Source organism: Delphinapterus leucas, chromosome 1 (genome assembly GCF_059928025.1).
Source record: "Delphinapterus leucas isolate spDelLeu-1000000601 "Yukka" chromosome 1, BTC_Dleu_Yukka2, whole genome shotgun sequence".
NCBI classification, from domain to species: domain Eukaryota; kingdom Metazoa; phylum Chordata; class Mammalia; order Artiodactyla; family Monodontidae; genus Delphinapterus; species Delphinapterus leucas.
The window spans coordinates 126,025,978-126,044,714 of record NC_143129.1 but is presented as its reverse complement, the minus strand read 5'-3'; the positions used below and the strand labels follow the sequence as shown (position 1 = coordinate 126,044,714).

At 36.8% G+C, this 18,737-nt stretch overlaps 1 protein-coding gene across 1 annotated transcript in view; it reads left to right on the top strand.

Moving 5' to 3' along the window:
* TNNI3K (TNNI3 interacting kinase) overlaps window positions 1-18,737 on the top strand; it is a 310,667-nt gene that overhangs the window by 162,106 nt on the left and 129,824 nt on the right. The gene's annotated exons all lie outside the window — the stretch shown is intronic.

Below are 18,737 nucleotides of genomic sequence, written 5' to 3'. Positions count from 1 at the left end.
ATTGAACATTGAATGATAAACTCAAGTTGGAATAATCTGTGTTCTCATCTTTCATATTTTTAGTTTATTTCTTTGTATTATAATAACTAGCTTTTATTCCATCATAAAGAGTTATCCAATTGTAGATAAATGAAAATGATACTGGGTCAAGTGACCTAACTTCTTATATCAACTCATTACAGAAATTTATGTGACTCTTGGAAGTGATAGAATGGGGCATTATTAAGATAATTCAGTAGGCAACCCAGGAAGCCTAAAGACTACCTTGATGGTGATTATACCTCTCTTCCTTTAGAAGTCCCTGAGGAAATTTAATACAGAGAACCATGACAAAGCAAGGAATGGTAAGGAATTACTGGCTCGGAATTTGGGCCCAAAACCTACTGAAAAACGTGTTTCTGCTCTGGACCATATGGAAAACTCATTTTCTCCCCTGTACTAGAAATACACTGAAGTCTTAAACTGTGGTAGGTCAGATCTTGAACCACTAATCATTACCCCTTCCCTGATCCTGATGTGTAACACCATGGATTAGTTTTGCCTGTTTTTTAGCTTTATATATTATATTCATAGACACTGTTTTATATCCAGCTTCTATTGGTCAACATTCTTTTTGTGAATTTATTACAGGGTTCTTGGCCTCCTTAATCAATAGAAATTGATCAGAGCCCAGACAAGAAATTCAGGCAAGGCTTTATTAGGGCCCTTGCTGCAGTGGGGGGAACGAGAACAAACAACAGGTTCCCTTGCTTGTTCGCTCCCTGAGGGGGGGCTGGCGAGCTTGTTCCTTGTATGGGGTAAGGGTAGGGGTGTGTCCACGGGTCTGGCCCAAGAGGTGGCTTAGGTGGCTTGCCCACCCGTTAGGTGGTGGTGTGTGCAGGGGGCGTGTGCAGGGGGCATGCGCAGTACCCTGCTTTTGCTCCAGACCCCCTGCTTTTGTTCCGGGCTCTTCAAAAATGGCAGCTGGGTTTTCTGGTCTCTTTGTATCTTTTGTCCAGAATTTGCCCCAATGAGCATGCACGCAGTTACTTTTAGTCCCATATAGTTTCTTTGTATTTTGTTGCTAGAGGAAAGGTGTGTCCAGGTGCAAGCATTGCAGCACTGCAGCAAAGGGGCCCAGGTCCCAGCATGTCTCATATTCATCCATTTAAAACACTCTACAGTATTCTATTCTTTTTTTTTAATAGATCTTTACTGGAGTATAATTGCTTCACAATACTGTGTTAGTTTCTGTTGCACAACAAAGCGAATCAGCCATATGCATACATATGTCCCCATATCCCCTCCCTCTTGAGCCTCCCTCCCACCCTCCCTATCACACCCCTCTAGGTGGTCACAAAGCACCGAGCCAATCTCCCTGTGCTATGCGGCTGCTTCCCATGAGCCAACTATTTTACATCTGGTAATGTATATATGTCGATGCTACTCTCACTTCACCCCAGCTTCCCCCTCACCCCACCCCCGTGTCCTCAAGTCCATTCTCTATATCTACATCTTTATTCCTGTCCTGCAGCTAGGTTCATCAGTACAATTTTTTTTTTTTTTAGATTCCATATATATGCATTAGCATATGGTATTTGTTTTTCTCTTTCTGACGTACTTTACTCTGATTGACAGAATCTAGGTCCACGCACCTCACTACAAATAACTCAATTTTGTTTCTTTTTATGGCTAATATTCCATTGTATATATGTGCCACATCTTCTTTATCCATTCACCTGTCCTTAAAAAACTAAAAACAGAACTACCATATGACCCAGCAGTCTCACTACTGGGCATATACCCTAAGAAAACCATAATACAGTATTCTTTTCTACAAATATACTTATTTTTCCATTTCAGCGTTGATGGGTATCTGGGCTATTTCCATAGTGTAAGAGTATGCTGTGCTGAAGATTCTTTACATGTCTTTTGGTGGTCATATGCATGCACTTCCATTGGTTATTTATTTAGGGATGAACAGGGAAATTCCCAAAGGGGGAAATTGACCCCTCAATTCTAGGCTCACATCTCTGGGTTTCCTTCTCCTCCTTATCTTAGCCCCTTAATTCTGCACTGTTTTTTAGCCATTTTGTGCCTTCAAATACATTTTTTAAATGTTTGTATAGCTCCTCTCAGAATGAAGTTTGAGGTGCTATAACCAAAAGTGGAACTCTGAAGACACATCCTCTTTTAACTGATTTTAACTTGTCAACATAAAGTTTCAGGTTCAATTCCATATAGCAAATAGGATTATATTTTGTTCTGAATTTTCTTGCTTCTGAAGTAACATTTGTTTCTCTCCTCTTCTGTATTACTGCCAAACTTTGGGTATCTCATTGCTAATTTAATTAGGCATTGCTGAACGTATAGGGGGATTCAATAAACATTTGATCAATAGATTCAAAACAATAGCAAGTTACCCGAGGGGGTAAAAAAAAAAAAAACCCATTGTATTTGCTATAGCTATCAGAACACCTACATGACAAGTGAAAATAAATCAGTAGCTTTGTTTATACAGCGCCAAATATGCAGATTTGGGGAAATTCCTAAATAATCTGCTGGGTTTTCATTTTTATATGAATCTTTGGCATCATGTACACAGCCACATGGAAACTGGGTTCCTTGTTAAGAATTCTTGTGCATAGTTAATGAGAAACAGAGTTGAAAGACTTGGTTGAAGTCCATGCTAATTACATTACTGTGGATGATGAAAAATAAGCTATTTGTTTTTAAAGTGCTACTTCTGTGCTTCATCTTACCCGCATCCGATTCTCATTACCTTTATTTGAGTAAGGAGTTGAAAATTGTTTCGTCTTCTTTATGTGTTATCTACTTAGGAAAGTATGTCATTAAGAAGCTGGTTCCCACCCCAATATCCTACTATTTGAACTAGATTAACTACTTCCTACCCATGCTAACACCTTAGTTCTGGCTCCAAGTCAGGATGTTTGGATAAGGATTCTAATAAGCTAATGCCTCTCACCTAGGAACAAGAGGTAATACATATCTGAGTCACCTAGAAAGACTTTATTAAATATGAATTCTTACCCCTATCTATTTTATCACGCCAAAGGATGTATCAGAATCCATACTTCCCATTGCCCCTAACCTATTGAGACTTACCACCTTAGGAAATATTGGCTCAATATTGCAATCTTATTTGCTTTTTTTTTTCCCTGTAATTATTTCTCTATCTCTCTATATCTGTTCAATTCCATCAGGATTGATAGCTTAACTTTTTATATCTAGTGTCTCTTAACTTTGCCTTTTCTTCCCAGCAACTTGATCCCTTAGATATTTGACACTGCTTGCTAAGCTCCAAGTGCCTCATCTTATTATCTTGGCCTATGCCAGTGGTTCTCAGACTACCATCTGGAAGGCTTATTAAAGCACTGCTTTCTGGACTCCATTCTCAGAATTTCCAGTACAGTAAATCTGTGTTAGGGCCAAAACTTTGCATTTCTAACAAGTTCCCAGGTAAGACTGATGCTGCTAGTTTAGGAACCACATTTTGAGAACCACCTGCCTATGCCGATCCCCCAGTTCCCTACAGTTCATCCCCTATATGAATCACTTATGTTTGGGCTCTAATTCTTATCTGTATTTATAGCCCACTATATTCTTGCTAACTAAACTCCTGTTTCTGATTCTGTTTTTTTTTTTTTTTTCTGGGGTTTTTTTAGCCCTGAAAGCAGCCAGAGCTCTGTTAACTGATTTGATTGATTCATTGATTCATTCACATTATTTATTCATTCCATCATTCATCACATATTACTTAATGCCTAGTATGTGACAGTCGTTGTCTATACAAATGAGAAAAATACATGCTTTATTATTAAGAAGGTTATAATTTAAGAAAGAGCGATCATTGAATAAGCTGATGTCAGTACAATACAATAAGTTTTATGATCATATTAAGCTTGGGTTCTACAAAAACACATAGATGAAAGATCTAACCCTGACTACACAGGAGCAGAAAAGGCTTCTAGAAAGAGAAGGTGCCTCAGTTGAGTCCTGAGGTACCAATTTGAGTTATCCAGTTGACAAAGTCAAGGCACCCAGAGAGGGTGGAGCACATACAAATAACTGTGAAACACTTAAGAATCTCAGTGTGGTTGATGAAAAGGTAATAGATGTGAGTCTAAAAAGAACATGAGGCTGAAGAATTAAGCAGGGGCCAAAATATACAAGGTTGTTTAGGCCAAGCAATGAGTATGGATCTGTGGGGAGTCATTGAAGGATTTTAAGCAGGTAGATGATCTGTTCCTCATTACTTATTTAGAATTAGAAAGTGGTGAAAAATACTACTCTTAGGAAAATAAGCAAAGCTCTAAGTAAATGATAATGAGAAAATAAACCAAAATAGTAAAAACTGATATTCAGTGAACTAACTTTTTAAAAACTATTAATGAAATAGCCCTTATACAAATTCATGACATAAAAAATAAAAATAGCAAGGATTATTTCACTATCTTATGGCAGAACCAATTGGCACACCAGAAGGAAAAATTGAAGAGGCTAGTTAGACAAAAGAATGAAGGTTAAAAAGAAATTTTTTTAGAAATGGAAAGAAAGAAACATGATTTCTTATGATCAACTGTTAGGTTCCCTGTAAACATCTGAGTAATGATAGAATAAACCAACTAACGTAGTATTAGTCCCTCATGATTTTCAAAAAGACAATTGAGTGCTAATTTGAATTTTTTACATCTGAATGTTGACCTTTTTCTTATATGAACATCTTCACATTTAGTTATATTCATTAATTAGTTTCTGCCAATTTGTTGCTGCTGCAAAAATTTACCACAAATTTAGCAACTTAAAACAATATAAACTTACTACCTCACAGTTCTATGGGTAAAAATCTGGGTTGGCTTGGCTGAGTTGTTTGTTTTTTTGTGCTTTTTTTGGCAAAAACTAAACAAAACAGGGTGCCAGTCAGTCAGGCTCTTATTGGGAGGCTCTGGGAAGAATCCACTTCCAAAGTCATTCAGGTTGTTGGCAGACTCAGTCCTTGTGGTTGTAGGACTGAAGTCGCTGTTTACTTGCTGGCTATCAGTTGGGAGCTTCCCATGGCCCCTGGAGACCTCTCTCCAGTCCCTGTATGTTGGCCACCACGTCTCAGAGCCAGCAAGGCACACTGAATCCTTCTCATACTTGGGATCTCTCTGACTTTTGCCACATCTCTTCTGACTCCAGGCTGAGAAAGTTCTGGGCTTTTAAGGGCTGTGGTGACTAAATTGAGCACTTCCAGTTAGTCCAGGATAATATCCCTATTTTAAAGTCTGTAACTTTAATTCCATCTGCAAAGTCCTATCTATCACATATAGTTAACATATTCACAATCAAGGGGATGAGAGTGTCAACATCTTGGGCAGCCCATTCTACCTACCACAACTCATATTAGGCCTTTCCATTTACTAAGGTAAAGAGAAACCGTAGTCCAGTGTGAATGGCCTATGCCATTTACCATTGTCATTGCAGAATTTCTCTGCTTCTCCTCTGTTGACACAAAGGACCTCCATAAATAGGCCACATGAGGCTATCTGCTTTAAGATTACCTCTTTACTTCTTTCTTTCCCCTCCTTTCATCACTCCATTTGTCAAAGTTAGTGTCTTTAGTATCAGTGAAAATGCCTTTGTGTCAAAGCTGTCTACAATAAATCAGTTGTTGATTTGAGCTCTTTTTAAGCTAATGAACACACAAGATTAGCATGTATATTTGAAGGCAAGATATTCGATGAAAGCCAAAGTTAATGAGAGAATCAATGAAGATTATTTGCTCACATTTTTGCCATCCCTTCCCCACTAAAAGTCAACATTGCATGACAAATAATTCAACTATTGATGATGTAGTTAATATATACTATCAAGTCTACCAGGGGCTTCTAAATATGCTATTAACTCAGAACTCCTTGGAAGATGTAATTGTATAATATTCTTTATTGCAGTTATTATGCTGCTTTGCCTTCCAGCAGGGATTTCTGCCATAACAGATACACAGAAATGTAATTCTGATACCTAATGTGTAAAGGAAATGTGATGGCAGGTATCAATATGGAATTAAATTAGTATTAACTTTTACTAAATTTTTATTGAGGGAAACATTTTTTTAGGTCTTATGATTAAAGATTTGCATTTTTGCACTTGATACAATCACACATTTTATTGTTATTTTGTTTTTCTAAAAATATATATTGGAATAGAGTCTAGCTGGATCCTTATGTCTTCTTCAGACTCATACAGTTTCTTCATTTTGAAATACTTGGATCGTCATGTGTTACTTTCTTTTAGTATTACAGAAAAGATGGAAGCACAAGCCACATTACTTGGTGAATTGGAAGAATTCGGCAAGACAAACAATTATCAGAATATTTCTCCTGTCTTTGCTGGCCTTTTTCTGGTTCCTTTTTTAAATCTCCAGAAAAGAAGAATAAATTTATTTTTTGTAAGCCTAAATCCTGTGGTGTCAGAGACTGAGAGAAATACTTAAGATGCCAGGGGGATGAAAAGTACTATGCCCAACATAAAAAGCACTGCTCTCTAAGTACAGAGAATGTTACAGTCCAAGTAGAGATGACGTCGTCTGATACCTGACAACTCTCTGGTCTCTAACCTTCGTCCCCTTTCTGTATTATGAATTGTGCAGGATGGTACAAAATAGAACCTCTTCTTAAGTCCTGGAGAAAGAAGTTGGGGCTTTTGGCTTCTCTAGATCTGCTAGAAGCTAATGTAATGAGACACAACTTATGATGCCTAAACAGGATAAAGGTGGAACTCTGGCATTAGAGCAGCCACCTACTCCTTGAGCAGGCCCTGCTGGGCCTGCTCATGGTTATCACCAAGTTTATCTGTCTCAGTTCCATGATGTCACTCATCATCATAGACCTCACTCATAAATGTGAACTACTTTACTCTCGGCCTCAGTCACTGCTTGTACCACTACTACCACCCCCATGGCCAATATAATAAGCATCCTTCTCCAAGAAATCCCCGGATTCCTAGAAACCTCTCCTCTACCACTTGAAGAACAAGATGTTTTTCTCTCAACCTCACCACACATATAATGGCTACATATGAGAGCCTTATACTTAGTAACAAACAGTCAACCTTGCTTCCTACCACGAAGTTCTATAGGTATGTGGGTGGGATTCTGAATGCAAAGCTGATGACAATTTTTCAGTATGGCTAGCCTTCCTTATGGAGTATTGGCTTTAGAAAGGACCTTAGCAGTCACTGAAACTCATTTACCTCTTCCACTTAGTAGCTCATGGATAAGATCAAATATTCCATTTTATTCACTCTCACTTTCTTCTTCCATAAAAACTGAAATTAATGTTTCCATCTGCACAGTATTTCTGTTCCAATGAAGACTGAATAAGGATATGATTCTAAGATACCTTTCATACTGCCAGGTGTGTAGCAGATATGTAACAAGTATGTCTCCTTTCCTCGGTTCTCTCTTTCTTGCTTTTGTCAGGTTTGCATTCTTATTTTCCCAGTCATTCATTCTCTCTAGGCAATATACATCTACCTGACACATTTTACCCTCCCACAAATCAAATTCAGAAAAGATAGACCCCTAATTCTGTGTTCCTTATTAATCAAGTTAGCTCATGTTAGTCACAAGCCATAGGCCTAGAATGTTAAATCTTTATTTAGTGTGTCTTGATAAACAAATCAAAAGTCCCTGCTCAAATCCAAATGTAGCATAGTGTTAATTTTTGAAGTCCTTCAGGCTAAGGTTACAGTTTGACATTCAACTTGATAATTTTATAAACCAAATCTGTATAGTTTGTGGTATTGTACTTTTTTATAGAAAACCTATTTCAACTCATCACACATATCCCTTAATTAGAAAAATCTTTCTCTTCATTATATGTAAATGTAGAAGACTTCGAGAAAGTTGACACTGAGCTAATGCCTCCACATAGCCAGAAGAACAAAGGCTCTTCTTAGTACCAGATTTAGCTACTGCTCCATCAAATAAAATTACATTGGCACAGCACTTTGCAATTTATAAATACTTTTCCATCCATTACTCATTTGATCTTCTCAACAACCTGTAAAATAGTCAGGAAAGACACATTTATCACCAATTCACACATGAGGAAATTGAGGCTAAGAGAGGTTATGTTGCTTGCCCAAGGTCACATAATTAAGAATTCCAGAGGCCAGTGTTCAAACTCAAGTCTGATTAAGGATAAAGCCCAAGCTTCTCACCATTATGATAAGAAGTCACCCAAATCTCCTTACTCAAAGTGCAGTGCTTTTTGCTCTAATTTGTGTTGTTAGTTTTTTTGGGTCATTATTTTAAAATATGATGAAGGGTTCTTTATTGCCTTGATTTTGCTCGAGGTTCCATGCATAACACTTTGAACTATGTGTTCTGCAATATATAAACTATTCCATATTTCTGATTGCATTTATGTATATCTCAAAATTTTATGTAGAGATTTTGAAAATAATTTTTAGTTATTTTTTTATTATTAGCACTTGGATAGTATAGTGACCTTATTGTAAAAGCCAATGAGTAAAGTTGTAACAGCATTCCAACTTATTAAGTATTTATTCCTAGATACTCTAAGAAACACAGGTACTATGGAAATACCTCAACACCTGACTTCTGCTAAAGCTGCCTAGGCAAAAAGTTGTCTTAGTAGAACTAATTTAAAGCATAAATGAAAGAATGATTTTGTTTTAAAATAATTCTTGACTGATGAATATAGTAACGGGATTCTGCATGATGTATTAATTCTGATAAAATATTAGAGGACCCAGGCTCCTAATCATACCAATAAAGGCAATTTCTACTTTGTAATTATATATTTCCATCTATAGACTCTCACCTCAAAATATACAATTAAAGTAACTATTAACTTCCAATTCTTTATTTTAGTAATGTACGACTTAATACTTCCTAGAGAGGTTATATTAATTCCCCCCAAATCACACAGAGAGTTAATGGTAAACAGAGATTAGAGCTCTGCCCAACTCTGCCTGTTAATCCTAGTGCTTCTTCCACTACTCCAGTCTCCCTCAATATTTGAATTTCCCAAATTTCATGAGAAAATAAATGTTGTGTCTCTTAAGAAGTAGAAAAGCATATTAATTTCTAGCAGAATAAGAAATTTCTATTTTTATCTGCATTTCACAATTGACCTCGAGTCATACCACAGCTCTTTCATAAACATGGTTTCAGACCTTGTCCTGTATTTCTCTTATGAGCTCACCATGTAAAATTAAGCCATGAAAGACCAGATATAAACTTGACATCTAAGAGGAGAATGGGGGAAAAAAGCCTAGTATTCCTTCCAAGATAAAATAATATAATAGCCAAGATGATGAGATAACTGTCAAAAGCCAATAGGGATCTTGAATTGAGATTTATTCTTTGAAGGCCTAACTATACTCTTAGGGTGCTCTCAAAATCAATAGTCTCGTATGAATGATCACAGCCTAAGACTGGCTTTGAATGATCTCACCAAGAGTTTCAAACAGACTGATTTCTTTCAGTGCTCACTCATGTCCTGTGGCAATTAAGAGACTGTTGAAAAAGAAAGGTTTCTCTCCTTGACAAATGGTGGGTTATTGTGGAAGGAATTTTTTGTCTTTATGTAGTTGTACCTTAGAGCATACATTGCATGCTAAGTTTCAGGGCTGGAAGAGTACTAATGGTCTTCTGCGTTCAATTTTATACCATAAAATTGATGTTTCTGGCAAAATGCATAGCATCACTAACTCTATCAGCTCCTAGGCTTTTATGATATCTATATACCATAGGTTTTTATATTTGAAGATTTCTCAGTGAAGGATAACAGCATGACCGTTCCATTAAATAATAAGCATGGCTGTAAGGCCCCTGAACAGGTAAGGTTCTATTTAAATGCTAATTATCATCATTATAAACCATTTGGGTTGCAACTAAGTGCGGATACCCTGAGATAAAAACTTTTTATCTAAAAGAGGGGATAATAACCATGGGTAAAACTCATTGGCTCTTGTACATATCAACCCGAGACAACCCTCAATTAGAAATTCTCTTAGTACAAATGCAGCAGAAAGGGGTCTAATGAGTCTGTCAAATAGGTAATAAACACTGTGGTGTGCATTGAAGAAAAATCTCCCCTCACCCCACATACACATATGCACACCTCTTGTCCAGAAATAATGGCTTTAAAGAACTCCGCCTGCTGCCTGAAATTCTGCCAACACATTTATTCACTAACTCTTTCTCGATTGCCTATTATGTACCTGGCCCTGAGGAATAGAAGAATGAATACAAAACAATCACTACTCTCAAGAAGATAGTAGGATAGGTAAAGAAAGAACATTCAAAAGAAAGAATAACATAAGGGATACAGATAAAGTAGGGAAATATTAACATCTAACTGCTAGAGGAGTGGGCATGGGGGAAGAATTAATAGAGAAGGTGTGTTTGAATCTGACCTTGAAGGATGGACAGGATTTGGAGAACAGGCATTCCAGGTTGAGGGAATTAGATAAATTAGAGAACTGTTTCCTAATAATGTTCAAATACCTCTTGAATGTATTCCTATCAGTTGATGCCAGGTGACTCAGATTAATTTACTAGATTCAACAATATGACAGGTAGATGAGTCAAGGAAGGCTCATGGCTTCAAAATCTTTCTTTAAGTTTCTACCTGTGAGAATTTTTTAAATGTTACATTTTTCCTATCTTTAGAGAATTAACAAACAAAAACATAAGTTCATTGATTCCACTTTTCCTTCCAGTTATCCCAGTAGGTCTCTCCCCGTCACAGGCAAGCTCCTAATAAAAATTGGAGACACCAAGCCATCTCTATTTCTTCTCCCATTCCCTATTCTGTACTCATTAATCTGAATTTCTACCTTGATTATCCCATGCAATGTTGTTTTTCAAAACCATGACTTTAATTATGACTTTAGTTATCTCAAATTTTTATCTTTGGCACAGACCTCTCCTCTGTGCTCAAGGCCTAAATATCCAACTACGTATTTGGCCTTCTCACTCGGATAACTAAAAGGAGTCGTGAACTCAAAATATTTACCACCAAGCTTGTGATCACAACATTGTTCTTATCCAATGTTTCTTTTCTCAGAAATGGTACTGCCATTTACCCAAGTGCACATACCAAAAGTTTTAGAGTTATCCTGCATAAATTCTTCTCTCTCATTCCCATATCCAATCATACCAAGTCCTTTGATTTTTAACACATAAGTAGCTTTCAAATTTACTTGCTATTCTCTATCACTTTGCTACCCTCTTGGTTTGAGCTACTAATATCTCTCCCTTAGTGGCTGAAATAGGCTCTCAACAGGCCCTCCCAAATTTCTTCTTCCTCACATCAATCAGTTCTCTACTTTGTGTCTGGGATGACTCTTTCAGAATATATAATCAATTATGTTACTTTTTCCTTTTTTGGCATGTTGTTATGTTAAGCCCACCCCACCGCAGTGAATCATGCCTCTTGGGTATCCATATCCCTGCGTAGTCTGTTCTTACCCCAATTCAAGGCTCGGACAAGTGACTAAATTTGGCCAAAGGAGAATCAGGAAACATGACACAAGCAGAGGTTTGATAAGTGCTTGTTCACTGAGACTTGCCCTCTGGAACACTGCTGTTACCATGTAAAGAAACCCATGCTAAGAATAGGGAAGAGGAGGTGGATGCAGCTAAAACTAGGGAGGAGGAGGTGAATGCAGCCAGTGTAGCAGGTTTTTGAATATTTGGGATATTCAAGATTCCTACTAAACGTTGTCTCACTTTGACTCTCTAATAAAAGGCCATATTATTTTGTGCTGTTTCTTGGTCACACTCAATCTCGATTCCCTGTTCCTCAAATATAGACCATGAGTTCTAAGTGGGCTAGATAAGCAAATGTAGGTAACTCAGGAAAAGACAGTCATTATGGCTAGAAAAGCAATTCAGTGCAAGGTTATAACAGTGATGTCCAATTAACAATGACTTGATTAATCAGTTGGTCTGTTAAGTCATTCATTTATCTGTTTATTCTTTCACTTGTAAGGTAACCACCTATTTAAACATTTATTAAATGTTTACCATGTGTCAGGCATTGTCGGAACAGAGAAAGGAATAAGACAGGCTCTTCTAAAAAGCATTAAATAACAAGTAGATAGGTATATTGGTTACACTAATACGTGTGCTGAACCCAGAGGAAAGTCCTAGTTAGTATTAAGTAATCACTAGAAGATGTGATTTGTTTAAATTTTCTAGCCTTTTCCCAATATACTAACACAATACATTTCACTATATAAAGTTTATTTCATACTTCCTCCTAAACAATTCCAAGCTATAGTGGTTTCTAACATAGTGGTAATCAATTTTAAAGGAGTGGTCACAGGAGAGCCACATATTCTTCCTGAATTTCAAGAGTATTGTAAATTCTGATTTGTTAGTGTTCAAGAAATCAACTGATCTCCTCTGATGAAATGTCTTTAACGCAAATTATACATGTCATTGCGTTTAACGTAATTTTGAAGATTCAACTGTCATGGAAGTTAATTGGAGGCCCTTTAAGTTCTATATGAAGAATATTGAGAGTTCTGCCTAATTTGAATGCAAAGAAGTACCAAAAATATGTTTATAGTGGGGTAATACATTACACTTGGTTTTTTAGTGTGCATCCAAGTTATTTTACCTTTTAGTGTTATTTCCTAAAAATGCTCAAGATGTCTTTCAAAGAGAATAGAAAAGAATGTGTAAAGCTAGAACAATATATAGTTTACAGTGCAATCAGTTGCAATCAGTTTTTTCAGCTGCATGATGGCAGGGAATTTAAAGCTGATATATTTATTTTGCATTTAGAATGCCTTAAGATATATACTATCTATTGGATTACATAACGATGAGCACATCCTTTTCAATGGCTATTTGCTGTGTGGTAGCAGAATAGAAGCATTCTGCTAGTTTTAGTCTCATCAAAACCAACTATAAAATTTTTGAATTAATGGATCACTGAGTGCATTGAGAGTTAACAATTTTATAACTGAGCTGTCGTGTTTATTAGTATTGTACTGGTAGCATCTGAACTGACCACATTTTAAAAGTCCTTTGAAGTTTTGATTTGAAAATGTTCCAACCATACATAACAATCTATGCTGATTATTTTACAACTTTGATTATATAGTACCAAATGTGTTGTGCCTTTTCTCTAAAAGTTATATTTTGAAATTATGATGTAAGAATCTAATAGCAGTTCATTTTAAAGAATAAAATATGCATGGAATTTTGCATGAAAAATTATCACAATGAATGAAACATATGGCCATTTTGTCTAGCACACGAATCTTAGCCTTTCTTTTAGTTCTAGTTTAGATTCTTATTCTGCTCGTGAATTTACGTCGAGTAATGGGCCGATAATTCTTGAGTGATGTTGAGTGCATTTTACATTGTTCTGTTTCTATTACCATCCCACAGTGCTCATTTAAAAATATCTGTATATAGAAATTAAATTAAGTTTAAGAATATTGGTTGTGGGCTTCCCTGGTGACGCAGTGGTTGAGAATCTGCCTGCTAGTGCAGGGGACACAGGTTCGAGTCCTGGTCTGGGAAGATCCCACATGCCGCGGAGCAACTAGGCCCGTGAGCCACAACTACTGAGCCTGCACATCTGGAGCCTGTGCTCCACAACAAGAGAGGCCGCGGTAGTGAGAGGCCCGCGCACCGCGATGAAGAGTGGCCCCTGCTCACCACAACTAGAGAAAGCCCTCGCACAGAAACGAAGACCCAACACGGCCAAAAATAAATAAATAAATAAATTAAAGTACCCTTAATTAAAAAAAAAAAAGAATGTTGGTTGCTTGTTATAAGGCAAATACTATGTTAGTGCAAAGGTTCTAAGCTGAATAATAAATTTATTCTGTCATCATGGAACTTAAAGTCTTATAAGGAAGACAGACAAGCGAATCAAGAGCTACAAAAGACATCTAACCAATCTGGAAATTCTGTCAACTCTTTCTCAAACATATGTCCAGAAATGGACCATTTCACACTCTGTGCACCACTACCATCCTTATCCCAACCACTCTTGTCTCTCACCTGAACTATCAAAGTAAATCTCTAATTTATATTCCTCTTTCCATTCTTGTTCCCCTCAGCTCTTCATTCTATTCTCAACAAAGCAAAAAAAGGCAGGTTTTTTTTTTCTTTTTTTGTGGTACACGGGCCTCTCACTGTTGTGGCCTCTCCCATTGTGGAGCACAGGCTCCAGACGTGCAGGCTCAGCGGCCATGGCTCACGGGCCCAGCTGCTCCGCGGCATGTGGGATCTTCCCAGACCGGGGCACGAACCCGCGTCCCCTGCATCGGCAGGCGGACCCTCAACCACTGCGCCACCAGGGAAGCCCTTTACTGACTTTTTTAACATTTCCTTGCTATTTCCTTATGTCTTTTGTGTATAGACTAAGTTTTCTTTATATTCCTTTTCCCCAGTGATTTGAACGGTATACACCCTGTTCTTGGTTCTAGGTTGTGGTCATCTTTACATTTTTACAGACCACTGTTGAACTCTTTCTCTCTGTTTATTATGAGGGAGATGGGAGTCCTAGCTTTTTGGCCAAGCTGTGACTACTACGTATGTGTAGCCACTTCTGGTTTCCCTTTCAGGAGAGGCTACTTTTAGATGGTTTGCTTGACGAGCTCTGTGTACAGAAAGAGCACAAAGAATTATCAGTGTGGAAAAGGGAGAACTAGCATAGATCAGGCTCAGTCTGGTCCTAGACTCCTCAAGTCTCAGTTTTGAAATCTTTAAGGGACTATACATTAGAGTAATAGCTATTCTTTTCATAGCAACATTCTGGTTCTCAAATGTATGAATATGGCACATAATGGCAAGAGGGAATTTTTCCTGCTTTGACATGAAGCATAGCACAGTTTGGAATTCAAAGACCAGAAGAATTCAAAGAGCTGAGTCAGTGTTTCAGTGCATGATGTGCAGCAACCTCTGGTAATAATCACCTTGCACATCATGGTGGGCACTACCAAAAGGGACCATGGTGTGGTGCCCTGGAAGGGCTGTGCTAATGATAAAGCGTAATGAGCAGAGCTGAAGCAGCAGGGACTGTTGAACAGGCATGGAGCAACTGAAAAGAAGTATTTGTTAGCACATATGACATAGTTCTAAGCCTCCTAGAAATTATTAAAGTAGACTTTTCCAGGAGATAGAGATCTTAAATTAGTAGTTGGGGTTGTGGAAAGAGAGCTTATATAGTTAAATCCAAGAACGGTATTATAACTTTGGATGCCCCCAATTGAAAGCAAGGATTCTAATATACTTTTATTTTTCCACTCCTTAATATTTTCTAATATTATTTGAAATTAGATACATATATTTTTATTAATACATTTTTCATACTTTTATTAAATATCTTGTCTTTCAAGAGTAATTTTAACTCTTGCAATTTAATTTTGTTGTATTCACCACTCTAATTTGGAAAAACCTACCTATTTTGCTGGTATCAATGTTCTCTGGAGTTCTGTTATACTGCAGTTTCTCCATTTCTATCATTTTATTTTCTGTTCATTTCTTCTAGAGTAAATCTTTGTGTAAGACTCCATGATGTATAATTTGAACCTTTGAATATCTGCTAATTTCCTCCTAGTACTCTTATTTTATTTATTTATTTTTGGCTGCTTTGGGTCTTCATTGCTGCGCACAGCCTTTCTCTAGTTGCGGCGAGTGGAGGCTACTCTTTGTTGTGGTGAGCAGGCTTCTCATTGCGGTGGCTTCTCTTGTTGCGGAGCACAGGCTCTAGGCGCATGTGCTTCAGTAGTTGTGGCACACGGGCTCAGTAGTTGTGGCCCATGGACTCTAGAACGCAGGCTCAGTAGTTGTGGCACACGGGCTTAGTTGCTCCGCAGCATGTGGGATCTTCCCGGACCAGGGCTTGAACCTGTGTCCCCTGCATTGTAAGGTGGATTCTTAGCCACTGCACCACCAGGGAAATCCCCTCCTATTACTTTTAGATATTAATAAAGGTTTGGCTAGGTTGTCTCTACCTTTTTACTCTCCACTGAACTCCAGAAGCTTATAGTTAACTTCCCACTGCTTATCTCCACTTGAACATTTAAAAGATATCGCAGAATATATCAGATAATGTAATTTCCAGGGCATAATAATGGCAATGGTAGGAAAATATTTCTGTTCTTAGGAGATACATAATGAAGTTTCAGATGTTATAGCAACTATGAAAATGTGCTGCTCAGATCTTCTATTGTGGGGAGCATAGTTGACTGCTCTGATTGCTGCTCTTATCGTTCCACCTCCAAGCAGTCATCTTAAACCATGAGACAACACATCAGAGAGTGCAAAGCAGAAAAGAAAGGAGTCTGGATTCCTAATGTCTGCAGTTAGCACAAGAGCCCTAGACTTTCTACTGCCAGGATTCTTTAATAAGAGAGGGAAACAAACTCCCATCTAGTTAAAGATGTTGTTATTTGCTATTGAGTTTATTTAGACAGCTAAGTTAAACTAAAACCAAAGATTTGATTTCTATCCTCACTCCCAAATCAACATTCTCCTTAGTCCATTCTTCTAGATTCTTAGGGGAAAAATCTTCTAAATATCTGTATTTATTTATTTTTCACTGAAGTATAGCTGCTTTACAATATTAGTTTTGTTTCAGGTGTACAACATAGTGGTCCAATATTTTTATAGATTATGCTCTATTTAAAGTTTTTACAAAATAATGGCTATATTTCTCTGTGCTGTACAATATATCCTTGCTGTTTATTTATTTTATACATAGTAGTTTGTATCTCTTAATACCTTACCCCCATCTTGCCCCCCTCTTTTCCTCTCCCCAGTGGTAACCTCTAGTTTGTTCTCTATATCAATGTTTGTTTGTTTTGTTATTTACATTCTTTTTTTTATTTTTTAGATTCCACATATAAATGATAAAGTGTTTATCTTTCTCTGTCTGACATTTCAGTAAGCATAATACTCTCTAGTTCCATCCATGTTGTTGCAAATGGCAGAATTTCATTCTTTCTAAGGCTTAGTAATATTCCATTTTATATATAGAGAGACATTTTTTCATGTGCATGTTGGCCATCTGTATATCTTCTTTGGAAAAATGTCTATTCAGTTCATCTGCACATTTTTTAAGTGGGTTGTTTGTTTTTTGATATTGAGTTGTATGTAGCTGTTTATATATTTTGGACATTAACCCCTTATCAGTTATATGATTAGCAAATATTTTCTTCTATTCAATATTTTCTTTATTTTGTCTGTGGTTTCCTTTGCTGTGTAAAAGCTTTTGTTTACTTAGGTCCCATTCGTTTGATTTTGCTTTTTTTTTAGCCTTAGGAGAGAGATCCAAAAGAATATTGCTACGATTTATGTCAAAGAGTGTTCTGCCTCTGTTCTCATCTAGTTTTATGGGTTCAGGTTTTACATTTAGATATTTAATCCATTTTGAATTTATTTTCTATATAGTGTGAAAAAATGTTCTAGTCTTATTTTTTTAACATGTAGCTCTCCAATTTTCCCATCACTACTTATTGAAGAGACTGTCTTTTGTCCACTATATATTCTTGTCCCCTTTGTTGTAGATTAAGTAACCATAAGTGTGTAGGTTTATTTCTGGGCTCTCTATTCTGTTCCATTGATCTATGTGTATATTTTGTTCTGCTACTATGCTGTTTTGATTACTGTAGCTTTGCAATATAGTCTGAAGTTAGGGAGTGTGATACCTTCGGTTTGTTCTTTTTTCTCAAGATTACTTTGGTGACTCAGGATCTTTTGTGGTTCCATACAAATTTTAGGATAAGTTGTTTTAGTTCTATGAAAAATGTCATGAGTATTTTGATAGGGATTGCATTAAATCAGTAGATTGCTTTGGGTAGTATGGATATTTTAACAGTATTAATTCTTCCAAATCAAGAACATGGGATATCTTTTCATTTGTTCATATCATTTTCAAATTCCTTCATCAATTTTTTACAGTTTTCAGAGCAGAGGTCTTTCACCTCTTTGGTTAAGTTTATTCCTCGGTATTTTATTCTTTTTGATGCAATTTTAAATGAGATTTTTTTCTTGCTTTCTCTTCCTGATAATTCATTATTATTGTAGAGAAAAGCAGATTTCTGTATATTAATCTTGTATCCTGTAACTTTACTGAATTCACTTATTAATTCCAATAGTTTTTTGGTGTAGACTTTGGGGTTTTCTACATGGAGTATCATATTATCTGCAAAGATTGATAATTTTACCTATTTCTTTTCAATTTAGATGGCTTTTTCTTGTCTGATTGCTGTGGCTATGACTTTCAAGACTATGTTAAATAGAAATGGCAAGAGTGGGCATTCTTATCTTATGCTTGATTTTAGAGGAAAAGCTTTCAGCTTTTCACTGTTGAATATGATGTTAGCTGTGGGTTTTTCATAAGTGGCCTTTATTATGTTGAGATATATTCCCTCTGTACCAACTTTGATGTGAGCTTTTGTCATGAATGGATGTTGAATTCTGTCAAATGCTTTTCTGTGTCTGAGTTGATCATGTGATTTTTATCCTTCCTTTAGTTAATGTGGGGTATCACATTGATTGATTTGTGAATATTGAACCGTCTGTGCCTCCTTGATCATATACCCACTTGATTGTGGTATATATGATCCTTTTTGAATACACTATTGTGGAATACAGTTTGCTAATATTTTGTTGAGGATTTTTTTTTTTTCGGTATGCGGGCCTCTCACTGTTGTGGCCTCTCCCATTGTGAAGCACAGGCTCCGGA